Genomic DNA, 16,636 nt, shown 5'->3' with positions numbered 1-16,636 from the left:
TAAGAGACTGGAAGGAGATTTGAGGAGGCATGGGAACTGCAGGCATGTTTATTCTCTCCTGGCTGGCATGGCAGCCAAAACATAGCCTCTCTCCTGGCTGACGCAGCAGCCATAGCAGTAGCCATAACATAACCATAATGTAGCAATAAAATAGCTGTGGCATAGCCTCATAACCATGATACTACTCTAATGTGGCCCTAATGCTGTAGCAGCCAGGGCCCTTTGGTGAAGCTCTTATAGGCACACCACACAAAGCAGCTCATGACCTAGCGAGTACCTCGTAACAGAGTGAGTACCTCCTGACGTGCATGCACAGTGCTATCAGTGATCTCGGTTGTTACATAGTCATTATTTACAAAACATGGGCGAGAGGGCCTGAACACTCCATTTTGACTAATTTGCTCTCTCCCCACAGTGGGAAAGCTACATATACAGGTATACAGATATGTGAGAAGGCTACGTAACAACTTTACAATTGTGGCTACTTCTCAGAAAGGAGCAATAATATTGGATTAGTAGGTTGGAAGGACTGATGCTAAAGCTGAAACTCCAATATTTTGGCCACCTCATGCGACGAGTTGACTCACTGGAAAAGACTCTGATGCTGGGAGGGGTTTGGGGCAGGAGGAGAAGGGGATGATGGAGAATGAGATGGCTGTATGGCATCACCGACTCGATGGGCATGAATTTGAGTGAACTCCAGGAGTTGGTGTTGGACAGGGAGGCCTGGCGTGATGCAATTCATGGGGTGGCAAAGAGTCGGACATGACTGAGCGACTGAACTGAACTGAGGTTATGGTAGAATGTTAATATTTTCTAGTCTGGGGAAGCGAGTGCATGATATTTCTCCCTTATTTTGTACCTGTATTTTCTGCATATTTAGTGTGTATTTCATAATTAAACATAATCCAAAGAAACTATAAAGAAAACCATTCACGTACTGAGCTAACAGATTGGGACTAGTATATTGCAGGTATAATCTAGTTGAAATAGGCAATTGATAATTATTTTTCTATTAATTTTTTTATTATTTATATAACTATTAGAATTACAACTGAAAGTCGTGTCATTTTTACTGTTTGTAGTTGCTTTCCATAATATTTAATAAGTGATAAGGGAAAAACTACATAAGAAAACAAAATGTGAAGAAGATAAAAGTGAGGTCCAGAGATAAAAGAGAAAATTCTTTGAGACAGCTATGGCCCTTGTGATGAAAAAAGATAGAGAAGGTATAATAACAGAGTAAACAACCATTTAAAAAGATGAGCTTAAATGGAGGCATTATCTTCATAAATAATGCCCATATCATGCATTGGGGGATAAGAAAATTGTTTCTGTTCTTAAATCCTTGTGGAGAAGCACTAATACTTGAATTATAGAGTAAAACTCATGACAGATTTTATTTAACAGTGGTAGCTATTTGCATTTTAAAATATTTTGGAATCCAGTTGTTTGTTATTGGTTTGGTAATGATAAAATTCAGGTCACAGAGAGCCATGCTTTGCAGAAATGCCAAGGAGATTGTCATAGCTCCTTGTCAAATGGTTGGCATTCTTAGGTTTCTATTTCATTTTTGCTGAAGGTCACAGCACATCCTTAACTTATGAGGAGTGTAATGTAGTTTAACATTAAAAATGAGTGTCTTCTCTTAATTGTAACTTACCTAATATCATTGTATTATCTGCCAGGAAAGTAATTTTAAAAGCAATTTTTAAAATATGACCAAGCCAAAAATAGAGATCATTATGCAGAAGCTAGCACATGTTCAAGGAGGTCAAATGCTCTTTAGAAGTGTTAATTAAAAGTTGTAGCCCTCTAGAGAAGTAAATAAAAATAATTTTTCCTATAGAGCAGTAATCTTGACAGAGTAGAAGATTGTATTAGTGTGAACCTTAGTTCAAAGTCAAACGATGAGTCATTAACAGGGATGCATAGAAAAGTCAAGATTCTCCTTCCTCTTCCCTTGATAAGTTCCTGTACAACTAAGTCTCTAGGTGCTAATAACCAAGGAGACAGACAAACAAATAAAAAGACGATGAAGTCTAGATCTAACTATAGGACTTACATAATGATACAGGTCCTACTCTGGTTTAATCACCACTGTCCTAGCCCTCCAGGTTTGATTTCGCTGAGTATAGTTACTGCTAAGTACTCACAGGCATTCTCGGTTTATTACATGATACATGAGAAACATCTTTAGCCTTGGGGAAGAAACCTGCTCCAGAAATTTGACATTTGTTTTAGGTGATGAAACAGGTAATTACATCTACCGATGTAAATGAATTGCTCATCAAGGGTACATGTACAGTTATGTTCACAATAAAGTGAAAAGCATTGTGCATGAGGAAGTTTAACCATTTACACAAACACTTGAAAGATAGGTCTTCTAGAGCATTTAAAAATTCATATTTATTATATTTCAGGATGAGGGGGTAATTATTTTCAGGTTCTATGATATATGGACAATAATCCCTCAGCAAGATTATTAGCCAGATATGTAATTGATACACGGCAAAATTCCAGAATTAGTCATATGGAATAAAGGAATTATTAACCATACATTTTTGGTTGTAAATGGGACATCCCATTGTCAAGACTGACAAAGTGATCACCTGTTAGTGGTCATGAACAAGATCAATTGTTTATTAATATATTTATTTTAAATCAGTAGGTTCTGTTTAGAGGCTTCATTCAAGAATTTGTTTTCTTAAAAAGGTATTACCATTGCTCCAGCCAATTTAAAAACTTAATAAAATCCAACCAGCAAGTATAGGAAAATCATTCACATTAGAACACAATTTAGCAAATTTCCTCATGTAATTAATTTCATGGAATATTGCTGGGCTGGCTTCTTTCCTTTTCTACTGCTACTGAAAATACTAGACAGACAGGGCAGCAACCCTTAGTGCAGGGTTATAATAAGAAGTCAAATTAAGATAAAACAGCATTTAATTAAGATAAAGCAATGGTTTAGCTATGAATTTGGCAGCACCTCTTCCTCCGTGTTGCCAAAGTAATCTCATGAGTGTGTCTCTCAGCTTGTATACAAGAGCTAAATGTGGGTAGTACCCTTTCAGGCTTCCTTGAGGATCATGTGCTTTCCTCTTGTTCAGGCCATTTTCATGTTTACTCAATGCAATTGTTTCTAAACCTCTTGGGACCAGTAAAGTCCCATATTCACTATCTCAAACTCATAACTATGATATTTATCTAAAATCTAGACTCATGTGACAATGAACATTTCATGATTTTGCCACAGGATGAGGAACTTCTCATTCTGGGAAAGACTGAGGGCTGGAAGAGAAGAGGGCAACAGCAGAAGAGATGGTTGGATGGCATCATTGACTCAATGGACATGAGTATGAGCAAACTCCAGGAGATAGTGAAGGACAAGGAAGCCTGGTGTGCTGCAGTCCATGGGGTTGCAAAGAGTCAGACATGACTTAGCTACAGCACAACAACAACAACAACAATAGTTGATTTACAATATTGTGTTAGTTTTAGGTGTATAGAATTGTAATTCAGTTATATATATTATATAATGAATATATATATATAATTTTTCATTATAGCTTATTATAAGATATTGAATATAGTTCTCTGTGCTATAGAGTAAGTCTTTGTTACTTATCTATTTTATATATAGTTCAGTTCAGTTCAGTTCAGTTCAGTCGCTCAGTCGTGTCTGACTCTTTGCGACCCCATGAATCACAGCACGCCAGGCCTCCCTGTCCATCACCAACTCCCGGAGTTCACTCAGACTCATGTCCATCGAGTCGGTGATGCCATCCAGCCATCTCATTTTCTGTCATCCCCGTCTCCTCCAGCCCCCAATCACTCCTAGCATCAGAGTCTTTTCCAGTGAGTCAACTCGTCGCATGAGGTGGCCAAAGTATTGCAGTTTCAGCTTTAGCATCAGTCATTCCAATGAACACCCAGGATTGATCTCCTTTAGAATGGGCTGGTTGGATCTCCTTGCAGCCCAAGGGACTCTCAAGAGTCTTCTCCAGCACCATAGTTCAAAAGCATCAATTCTTCGGCGATCAGCTTTCTTCACAGTCCAACTCTCACATCCATAGATGACCAGGGGGAAAAAAAATAGCCTTGACTAGATGGACCTTGGTTGGCAAAGTAATGTCTCTGCTTTTTAATATACTATCTAGGTTGGTCATAACTTTCCTTCCAAGGAGTAAGCGTCTTTTAATTTCCTGGCTGCAATCAGCATCCGCAGTGATTTTGGAGCCCAAAAAAATAAAGTCTGACACTGTTTCCACTGTTTCCCATCTATTTCCCATGAAGAGATGGGACCAGATGCCATGATTTTTGTTTTCTGAATGTTGCGCTTCAAGCCAACCTTTTCACTCTCCTCTTTCACTTTCATCAAGAGGCTTTTGAGTTCCTCTTCACTTTCTGCCATAAGGGTGGTGTCATCTGCGTATCTGAGGTTATTGATACTTCTCCCAGCAATCTTGATTCCAGTTTGTGCTTCTTCCAGCTTAGCGTTCTTCATGATATACTCTGCATAGAAGTTAAATAAGCAGGGTGACAATATACAACCTTGACCTACACCTTTTCCTATTTGGAACCAGTCTGTTCTTCCATGTCCAGTTCTAACTGTTGCTTCCTGACCTGCATACAGGTTTCTCAAGATGCAGGTCAGGTGGTCTGGTATTCCCATCTCTTTCAGAATGTTCCACAGTTTATTGTGATCCACACAGTCAAAGGCTTTAGCATAGTTTATGAAGCAGAAATAGATGTTTTTCTGGAACTTTCTTGCTTTCTCCATGATCCAGCGGATGTTGGCAATTTGATCTCTGGTTCCTCTGCCTTTGATATACACTACTACATATATACACTACTATTATATGTAGTAGAGTGTATCAATCTTCTAACTTATTTCCTATCCTGCCTTTCTCCCTTGGTAACCATAAGTTTGTTTTCTAAGTCTGTGAGTCTGTTTCTGTTTTATACATAAGTTAATTTGTATCTTTTTAAGATTCCACATATAAGTGATATATGATATCTGTCTTTCTCTGACTTACTCACTTAGTATGATAATCTCTAAGTCCATTCATGGTGCTGCAACTGGTGTTATTTCATAATTTTTTATGGCTGAGTAGTATTCCATTGTTTGTGTGTATCTTCTTTTATTGTATATGTATCTTCTTTGTCCATGCATTCATTGATAGACTCCTAGGTCTTTCATGTCTTGGATATTATAAACAGTGCTGCTATGAACATTGGGGTACATATATCTTTCTGAATTAGAGTTTTCATATTTTCTGGATATATGCCCAGGAGTGGAATTGCTGGATCATATGGCAGCTCTATTTTTAGTTTTTTAAGGTATCTCCATATTGTTCTCCATAGTAGCTGTACACATTTGCATTTCCACAGTGTAGGTGGGGAAATTCTTATTTTTCACCTGAGGGCTTAGAGACCTTCAAATATCAGATTCATCACCTGCATATGGGAGCACGGAGAGAAGTAGAAATACCAATCAACTCCAGCAATTTACTACATTTTACTGATTTGAACATGCTCAAACTGTAGTCTGTGGATGATTAGAATACAGATTTGTTAAGACATTTGAAATTAAGTCCAGAGTCACTCTCTTTTCAGGAATGCCCTCTATGAGATACCTCATGGATGAATCTTGCATTAGTCAATGTTTCTGTAGTGACCAAAAAATCCTCAAAGATAGGTGGCTGTGACTCTGGTTCATATGTCTTCTCATTGCAGGACTGAGGCTGAGGAAATATCCAAATTTAGGACATGCTAGCTTTGTGGCCAAGAGGGAAAAGCAAGAGAGCCTGCAGGAGACTCATAACACCTCTTTAAACTTAGATGCTGCATAAAACCTTGCTACTCAGAGTTTGGTCTGATGACCACCTGTTGTGACATCACTTGGGAGTTTGTTAGGAATACAGTATCTTGGGCCCCTTCTAGACTTATGAATATGAACTTTCTTTTTAACAGGATGATCAATCTATCTGTAGACACATTAAAGTTTCAGAAATACTGAAATACATCACACCCCCTCACAATCATTGACCAAACTCAACATGGATCAGGGAAGTACACACCCACAGGGAGACACTGCAGGTCACATGACAGTGGGCAGGGATAAGGAATCTTTCAGGAAGCAAAACCTGGCACAAATAAGACAGTCTACATTTCTCAAGTTGCCATGTAAAACGAATGAGACTATTTCTTGAGGCAGTTCAACTGTTGAAGGTGTCTGCTCATCTGATTTTCATCCGTTGATCTGACTCACGTCTGTGGCAATGAAGAAAGCACCTACTCCCTAGTCCATGTAACTTTGATTCAATCAGTTAAATGCAACACATGTGTCCAGTCCACTCTCCTGGGACCCCTACTTGGTAGCCAAGTTATTCAGGTTGGGGAAACTAGAATTGAACCTGACCCTTTAATATTTGCCCAGCACAGAGAAGAGTGAAGCTATTTAATCCTTCTTTATCAGAATATAATACTTCTATAAGATGAGTTTTCACTAGGTTTATAGTGATTGTGTTTTTCTTGTGGGCTGTTAGTGTGTTTGCTCCATTTTTACATAAGTTTTCATATTGTATTCCTTCAATTTATCTATGGATTTATTAAACAAGCATGCATGTGGGGCAGAAGCACATCCAGGTCTGAGAAACCTGAAGCTTAGTATTCTGGAGGAGAGCATGGGAACCCACTCTAGTAATCTTGCCTGGAGAACCCCATGGAGAGAGGAGCCAGGAGGGCTACAGTCCATGGGGTCACAAAGAGTTGGACATGACGGAGCAACTAAGCACACAGCACACAAGCTTAATATAATTCTAGGAATCATTTTTAAGGGAAAAAATGCTATGAAATAATAGTTTCCCAAATGTCACAAAACTGTTCCAAAGGCTTTGAAAGTGAGCTATGAGAGTGAGGGCCTCTGGAAGTTAAGAATAATTAGTTCCACGGTAATTCTCCCACTGAACTTCGGATATGATGCATGAAAAATTGAAGAGCTGAAGTGTCACACAGTGTCAACACACTTATTTAAAAAGGTATCTCTGAAATGGTAACACAGAAAGAAAAAAGAGAATATGGGTAGAGAGGATTGAAAAACAGTTACCTTTAAGCTAAAATCAGGAGCTTGAGTGAAATGGGCAATTAAAGCTGGAGTAAGACCAATTTTCCTTCCTTCTATATGTTCCAGATAATGAATAAAAATTATAAACCAGACAGGACCATTAGAAAATTCAATAAAATACTAATTAAGAAAACAATAAAAATGTACTTGTGTGAATGTGTGTATATATATTCTCTTTTATCTTTCAGCCATTTAATGTTCTCGTATTGAGGCCAATGAATTTCCGGTGGATCATGTATTACCTGTACTTTATGCAATGCAATCCGTTCCTTAGAAAAAGTCCATCATTCTAATGTCATAGTTTCATTAAAGACACACATACAGTTGACCCTTGAACAGCAGGAGTTTGAAGTGTGCAGGGCCACATAATCATGATTTTTTTTCAATAATTTTATTCTACGTTACTACACAATCTGCAAAGGTTGAATCCATGGATGTAGAACCACAGATACAGAGAGTTGGTGCCCCTAGTCCCTTTGTTGTTTGAGAGTGAACGTGAAAGTTACTCAGTTTTGTCTGACTTTGTGACCCCCAAGGACTACATAGTCCATGGAATTCTCCAGGCCAGAACACTGGAGTGGGTAGCCTTTCCCTTCTCCAGAGGATCTTCCCAATCCAAGGATCAAACCTAGGTCTCCCGCATTGCAGGCAGATTCTTTCCCAGCTATATGATAGCAAAAGAGGTTTTGGAGGGTTGGCCAGCGAGGAAAAAGTGACTTTTGTCCTCAAGCTAGTAGCACCAATCTTTCCAGTTCATTTCCACAGATTCCACAAAGGAATATCTAAGGAGTTGAGACCGAAGGCACTGGAGAGCTTTGTTTGGTCTGCTAAGAGCTAATGCTACCAAAGGAAGAAGCCCATTGCACTTCCAATCTGAGCAGATCCTTCAATGTCCGATCTGTGTCCTCAAAAAACTCATGGTCACCAGCAGTGCTTCCATCCATATAATTTGGAAGCACAGCTATGACAAGGACTTGCTTTTAGGACTCTGGCCCCATATGGAAGCAGTCAAGAGACGCTGCTGGAGCGCGAGTTCCAACTCGTTCCTGAACGTGCTCCGAGCAAGTCTAGGTTCCCCATGACTACCAAGCTTGGGGTCTACACAGTAATGGCATGGATCACAAGTCCCTTGAAAGTCTATGATCTGACAGATTAGGTTAGTAGTTCTAATTCCCCACGCAATTACAAAATGTTCAAAGAGACAAGGAAAATTTGATCGAGAAAGGAAAGTTCTGTCCACACAGTTTGCCCACAGGTTTTTAATCACTCTCACTCACAGGCACACTGTAGAGTTAGTAAAGTAAAGCAGAAAACGTGTTTACAGCAGTCAGGCTAGTGCTCTGAGTGTTCTTAGCTTGTCCTGAAGATCCTGGACGAGCCCCACAGATAATAGCCTATGGTAAACAGTGTCAGATTCGTGATCTCTGAAGAAGAATATTTAGCTTCGGGACCAGGGACCAGGCTTGATCAGTCAAGAGCTTTTCTGTAGCAGAGTTTTATTAAGGTATAAAAAGAGACAGAGAAAGGTTCTGACAAAGACGTCAGAAGGGAAATGAAGTTTTTGAGGGTCAGATGTATTATATTTTTACTTCATTATAATTTGTTTTTTACTGTATTGGGGCTGTCTCCAGAGGAACAGAATAAATAGGGTGTATACATATTAGTATCAGTTCAGTTCAGTTCAGTCACTCAGTCATGTCTGACTCTCCGCGACCCCATGAATCACAGCACACCAGGCCTCCAGGTCCATCACCAACTCCCGGAGTTCACTCAAACTCATGTCCACAGAGTCAGTGATGCCATCCAGCCATCTCATTCTCTGTCGTCCCCTTCTCCTCCCGCCCCCAATCCTTCCCAGCATCAGAGTCTTTTCCAGTGAGTCAACTCGTCGCATAAGGTGGCCAAAGTATTGGAGTTTTCAACTTCAGCATCAGTCCTTCCAATGAACACCCAGGATTGATCTCCCTTAGAATGGACTGGTTGGATTTCCTTGCAGCCCAAGGGACTCTCAAGAGTCTTCTCCAACACCACAGTTCAAAAGCATCAATTCTTCAGTGATCAGCCTTCTTCACAGTCCAACTCTCACATCCATACATGACCACTAGAAAAACCATAGCCTTGACTAGATGGACCTTGGTTGGAAAAGTAATGTCTCTGCTTTTTAATATACTATCTAGGTTGGTCATAACTTTCCCTCCAAGGAGTAAGCGTCTTATAATTTCATGGCTGCAATCAGCATCCGCAGTGATTTTGGAGCCCAAAAAAATAAAATCTGACACTGTTTCCACTGTTTTTCTATTTCCCATGAAGTGATGGGACCAGATGCCATGATCTTTGTTTTCTGAATATTGAGCTTCAAGCCAACCTTTTCACTCTCCTCTTTCACTTTCATCAATAGGCCTTTGAGTTCCTCTTCACTTTCTGCCATAAGGGTGGTGTCATCTGCATATCTGAGATTATTGATATTTCTCCCGGCAATCCTGATTCCAGCTTGTGCTTCATCCAGTCCAGCATTTCTCATGATGTACTCTGCATATAAGTTAAATAAGCAGGGTGACAATATACAGCCTTGACATACTCCTTTTCCTATTTGGGACCAGGTATTCAGGCCTCAAGTGGTTGGATAACTTTCACTCACAGTGTGGAGGGCAATCTGTTTTAGTCAAAATTAATCCACCAATCTAAATGTTAATCTTACCTAAAACACACCCTCATAGAAACATCCAGTATAACAGTTTGATCAAATATTTGAGCACCATGGTCCAGACAAGCTGACATATAAAATTAACCAGCTCATTTACCACCATGACCATCAGCTGGAAAAAGACTTGAAAAAACTTATTTGTGACTCCAATTGCTATTTTCTACTCAGGTCTTTGAAGTTCTAAGAATTTTGTCTAAGTCCGGGACAATTTGGGTTCATTCTCATAATAGGGGGGAGATGTGTCTGGGAGACTCTTTTCTAGGAGCTTCCCTGATTGCTCAGTGGTTAAAGAATCTGGCTTCCAAACAGGAGATGCAGGTTCAGTCCCTTGGTTAGGAAGATTCCCTGGAAGGGGAAATTTTCCACTCCAGTTTGGAAAATCCCATAGACAGGGGAGATAGTGGGCTACAGTCCAGGGTGTCACAAAGAGTCAGACACAACTGAGAGACTAAGCATGCACACGCACAGACAACTACATAGAAAACTGTGTAAGTAGTAGGAGAGACTCTGAGAGCTGAGACTATTGTGGTATAAATTACAATCCTTTGTCCATATTGTTTTGAGAAGTTGAAGCCTCATTGTGTGGAGTCACCAAGGTGGGTGGGAAGGCATGTAAGAACAGTCTTCAAAAGAACCCTTGCAAAGTCTGAAAGGCATAATGTTCTTTAGAAACACATGGATTAAGATCAAAAATTGTTTTTCGACTCTGTAGTGTGTAGGGGGGCTTCCCAGTTGATGCTAGTGGTAAAGAATCCATCTGCCAATGCAGGAAACTAAGACATACAGATTCTATCTCTGGATCAGGAAGATCCCCTGGAGAAGGGCATGGCAACCCACTCCAGTATTCTTGCCTAGAGAATCCCATGGACAGAGGAGCCTGGCAGGCTACAGTCGGTCCATAGGGTTGCAAAGAATCAGACGTAGCTAAAGTGACTTAGCGCAAATGCACATGGTGGGTAGTAAGTGGCGCTAGTGGTAAAAATGAACTTGCCTGCCAATGCAGAGATGTAAGGCACACAGGTTTGATCCCTGGGTTGGGAAGATCCCCAGGAGGAGGGGACCCACAACAGTATTCTTGCCTGGAGAATCCCATGGACAGAGGAGCCTGGCAGGCTACAGTCTACAACATCCTGAAGAGTTGGACACAACTGAAGTGACTTAGCGCACACACATACGAGGTAGGAAGAGGCACAAGAGGAAGATTTTAACACATGCTTTGTTCTCCACCTCAAATTTTATGGAAACTTCTGACCATTTGATTTTTTAAAAATCCTTGTGTATCCTCCAATAAATTTTGTATGACATCTGAATACCTTTGTTATAATTTCTACATACCCTTTAAAAAGTAGACTCTATTTTTTAGGGTAGTCTTAAATTCACAGAAAAATTTAGCACACAGTACATTTACATTTATCTACTGCCTCCACATGTGCACAGCCTCCCCCATCATCAGTCCCCTGATTTTATATTTTTCAAAATATAAAATCATGGCACTTTTCAAGGACAGTAAGACAGCCAACCTTGTGGGCAGTGAGGCTCCTCAGGGATGGTCACTGGGTGCTTCCTCACTGCCATCTTCTGGTCTCTGCTAGGTAAGCTTTCCCCTGAACTTTGAGTCTGCAATTATCCAGATGAATCTTCCCAGTACTGTGAAGGAGACTACCATCTATAAGGGTTGTTGGGCATCAAGGGGATAGTTTAAAACCACTGCAATTAGCTCCTCTTTCATCAATATTCACATCCATCACAACCTGGGAGGTGTCATGATATCAGTCCATACACAACCATTTGAGGTGAACAGGGATCACTTTGCTTCCTCCAAGACAATACTCCAGGAAGATGGAACACTTCACAGCCAGCCCTCAAGAGAGTTTTAACCACCTTGATTTAGCTTTTCCTCCCAGGGGTGGTAATGAGACGCTACAGCTAGTGCCAAGGTGTTTCATTAAATACTGTTTCTTCATAATTTTTCAGAAGGTGCATCCTTAGCCTCTGCAGACCAAAACTCACACTTGCTTTTAACTTGAGGTTGTTTCTTTTTTTCCAAATCCCATTCTTTTCCTCTCTAACTTCTTTACCCTGCCTGTGGTTCTCTCCCCTCCACAGAATCATTTTCTTCCTCGTTTCCATTCCTCAATGGGCAGGACCTCATAGTTTTGTGGTGCATATGATAATCAGTGATATAATTATTATTATAATTATTGGGCTGGTTTATGGTAAGTGTCCATAGTTGTAAAAACCATTTACTAGGTGTTCACTCCGTGTCTGGTCCTGTAAAAGCACCTAAAAATACTCTCTCGTTGTGTGCCTCCATGTATGTGGGTGTTTGGTTGTTCAGCTGTGTCTGACTCTTTGCAACCCCATGGACTGTAGCCCACCAGGCTCCTCTGTTCATGGGATTTTTCCAGGCAAGAACACTGGAGTTGGTTGCCATGCCCTCCTCCAGGGATCTTCCAGACTCAGAGAACCCATGTCTCCTGCACTGCAGGCAGATCTTTTTCACTGTGACATCTGGGAAGCCCACTATCTCATTATCTCATTTAAATCCTTACATCAACCCTGAGGGGTAGTTACTATTATCTCCCTGACAGATGATGCAACCAGGGCACAGAGAAGCTTTTAAAAATTTAGTTATTTATCAACAATAATAGACACAGAACACGACATAAAAAACATCTTTTCATGCTGCGTGGATGGTGTCATTTTGTCTCCTCACTTCAATATCTTTTGACATGACTGCATGGATACATGCTGTGAGAAGAACACCCATGACTTCTGTTGACAGGTACCTGTTCAAGGCCATCCACACTGCTCTATGAAGGGACTTATGGTTACTGTTCTAACCTGGATTTCAGACCTCAGCAACAACAGTCTCTGTGCAACAGTGAATTCCATATCAGATAGAACTCTATTTAATAGCCTGAAATCACTTTCTTTCAATTGCAGGGGAAAGTCTCCATTCAAATAGAAGTTTCAGAGAGTTCACATTGCTTTAGATGGGTTGGAAAACACAGTTGGGTTTAAATGCTCACATGATGCCTTTCTTTCTATCACTATATAGTTTGATCTATAAAGCCACTTACTGGGAGCCACTCTGTCATAGTGATTAAGTGAGCAGGCTTTTGAGTTAGCCTGGCTCGTCCTAGGCCTGCTTCTTCACTGTCTGGGAAATGCATGTGGATTGCAGAACCTAAGTTTCAGTGTGTTCCTCTGTGAAGTGGGAAACATGACTGAACCAAACTCATAAAATCATATGAATTAAATAATATATGTAAAGCATTTAGTACAGTGCCTGATATATAGGAAGCACTCAAAATATACAAGAAACTATAATCATTAATGGGCCTCCCAGGAGGCACTAATGGTAAAAGAACCCTCCTGCCAATGCATGAGACTTAAGAGACATGGGTTCGATCCCTGGGTTGGGAAGATCCCCTGGAGGAGGGCATGGCAACCCACTCCAGTATTCTTGCCTGAAGAAACCCATGGACAGAGGAGCCTGGCAGGCAACAGTCCATAGGGTCACACAAGGTTGGACACAACTGAAGCTACTTAGCATGCGTCATCATTAATAATAATTATTATTATATTCATGAATAACATGATTAACAATAAATATGTGACTTCATTCCTTTATATGCAGCACAGTAGTTAAAAGTCTGGGCTCCAGAGCTGGGTCCACATTTTCTGTGACACAGAAAACCTCCTTCACTACCTGACACTTGGTATCCTCACCTGCATAATGAAGCCAATAAGAACACAGACTTTATATGGTAGTGAGACACTATTTTAATGAAATAATATACACAAAACACTTGCCCAAAAACTCGATAATGATTGCTATTGTTATTTTTATCTTTCCTTCTTGCAATACGTATCTGTGATGGTTTCCTCCTATAAATAAAGAAAAAATATACATGTATATCATTTATTTCAGCAAATAGCAAATGCGAAGCTTATCTTGTTATAGAAGTGCCCTTTTCCTAACAGGGGTTTAAGTCTCTGCACAGAAGAGTTCATGCTAACGTTGCCATGTGCCTAGACTGCCCCACATACAACTCTATGTAATATTTGCCCCTGATTGACAGCAGTGTGCATATCCTGTATGAATGCTCAGGAGATAAGTCATTTTGAGGGACTTGTATATTATTCATTCTTTTAACATACATATTGAGAATTAGCCTATTAGCACCGTTGTAGGTTCTGGGGCCACCACAGCACAGAAAGGGGATCCATTTCAAAGAAGGAAGTTTGGTGTATCATCAGTTCAGTTCAGTTCAATTCAGTCACTCAGTCGTGTCCGACACTTTGCAACCCCATGGACTGCAGCACGCCAGGCCTCCCTGTCCACCACCAACTCCCAGAGTTTACTCGAACTCATGTCCATTGAGTCGGTGATGCCATCCAACCAGCTCATCCTCTGTCATCCCCTTCCCCTCCCACCTTCAATCAAATAGTCCTTCCTATCAGGTGGCCAACCTATTGGAGTTTCAGCTTCAGCATCAGTCCTTCCAATGAATATTCAGGACTGATTTCCTTTAGGATAGACTGGTTGGATCTCTTTGCAGTCGAAGGAACTCTCAAGAGTATTCTCCAACACAAAAAGCAACTATGAAATGCATCAATTCTTTGGCGCTCAGCTTTCTTTATAGTTCAATTCCCACATCCATGCATGACTACTGGTAAAACCATAGCTGTGACTAGATGGACCTTCATTGGCAAAGTAATGGCTCTGCTTTTAAATATGCTGTATATAATGGTCATAACTTTTCTTCCAAGAAGCAAGTGTCTTTTAATTTCATGGCTGCAGTCACCATCTGCAGTGATTTTCAGTTCAGTTCATTTCAGCTGCTCAGTCATGTCCAACTCTTTGCGACCCCATGAACCGCAGCACACCAGGCCTCCCTGTCCATCACCAACTCCTGGAGCCTTCTAAACTCATGTCCATTGAGTCGGTGATGCCATCCAACCATCTCATCATCTGTTCCCTTCTTCTCCCACCTTCAATCTGTCCCAAAATCAGGGTCTTTTCAAATGAGTCAGCTCTTTACATCAGGCTGCCAAAGTATTGGAGTTTCAACTTCAACATCAGTCCTTCCAAAGAACACCCAGGACTGATTTCCTTTAGGATGGACTGGTTGGATCTCCCTGCAGTCCAAGGGACTCTCAAGAGTTTTCTCCAACACCACAGTTCAAAAGCATCAATTCTTTGGCACTCAGCTTTCTTTATAGTCCACCACTCACATCCATACCTGACCACTGAAAAAACCATAGCCTTGACTAGACAAAGCTTTGTTGACAAAGTAATGTCTCTGCTTTTTAATATGCTGTCTAGGTTTGTCATAACTTTCCTTCCAAGGAGTAAGCGTCTTTTAATTTCATGACTGCAATCACCATCTGCAGTGATTTTGGAGCCCCCCAAAATTAAGTCAGCCAATGTTTCCACTGTTTCTCCATCTATTTGCCATGAAGTGAAATGGATATCTGGGGAGGCCTTACAAATAGCTGTTAAAGAAAAGAAATTATAAGCAAAGGAGAAAAGGGAAAATATTTCCATTTGAATGCAGAGTTCCAAAGAAGAGCAAGGAGAGATAAGAAAGCCTTCCTCAGCGATCAATGCAAAGAAATAGAGGAAAACAATAGAATGGAAAAGACTAGAGATCCCTTCAAGAAAATTAGAGATACCAAGGGAATATTTCATGCAAAGATGGGCTCAATAAAGGACAGAAATGGTATGGACCTAACAGAAGCAGAAGACATTAAGAAGAGGTGGCAAGAATACATAGAAGAACTGCACAAAAAAGGATCTTCATGACCCAGATAATCTTGATGGCATGATCACTCACCTAGAGCCAGACATCCTGGAATGTGAAGTCAAGTGGGCCTTAGGAAGCATTCCTACAAGCAAAGCTAGTGGAGGTGATGGAATTCCAGCAGTGACTTTGGAGCCCTCAAAATAAAATCTCTCACTTTTTCCATTGTTTCCCCATTTATTTGCCATGAAGTGATGGAACCAGATGCCATGATCTTTGTTTTCTGAATGTGGAGTTTTAAGCCAACTTTTTCACTCTCCTCTTTCAGTTTCATCAAGAGGCTTTTTAGTTCTTCTTCACTTTCTGCCATAAGGGTGGTGTCATCTGCATATCTGAGGTTATTAATATTTCTCCCGGCAATCCTGATTCCAGCTTGTGCTTCATCCAGTCCAGCATTTCTCATGATGTACTCTGCATATAAGTTTAATAAGCAGGGTGACAATATACAGCCTTGACATACTCCTTTCCCTATCTAGAAACAGTCTGTCATTCCATGTCCAGTTCTAACTGTTGCTTCTTGACCTGCATACAGATTTCTCAGGAGGCAGGTCAGGTGGTCTGGTATTCCCATCTCTTTAAGAATGTTCCACAGATTTTTTGTGATCCACGCAGTCAAAGGCTTTGGCATAGTCAATAAAGCAGAAGTAGATGTTTTTCCAGAACTCTCTTGCTCTTTCGATGATCTGATGGATGTTGGCAATTGGATCTCTGGTTCCTCTGGCTTTTCTAAACCCAGCTTGAACATCTGGAAGTTCATGGTTCAGATACTGCTGAAACCTGACTTGGAGAATTTTGAATATTACTTTGCTAGTGTTTGAGATGAGTACAATTGTGTGGTAGTCTGAGCATTCTTTCGCATTGACTTTCTTTGGGATTGGGATGAAAACTGACTTTTTCCAGTCCTGTGGCCACTGCTGAGTTTTCCAAATTTGCTGGCATATTGAGTGCAGCACTTTCACAGCATCTTCTTTTAGAATTTGAAAGAGC

This window comes from Moschus berezovskii, chromosome 10 (genome assembly GCF_049115385.1).
Source record: "Moschus berezovskii isolate FMDL1 chromosome 10, NW_MosBer_1.0, whole genome shotgun sequence".
In the NCBI taxonomy this organism is placed as follows: Eukaryota; Metazoa; Chordata; class Mammalia; order Artiodactyla; family Moschidae; genus Moschus; species Moschus berezovskii.
Note: the sequence above shows the minus strand (reverse complement) of the source record.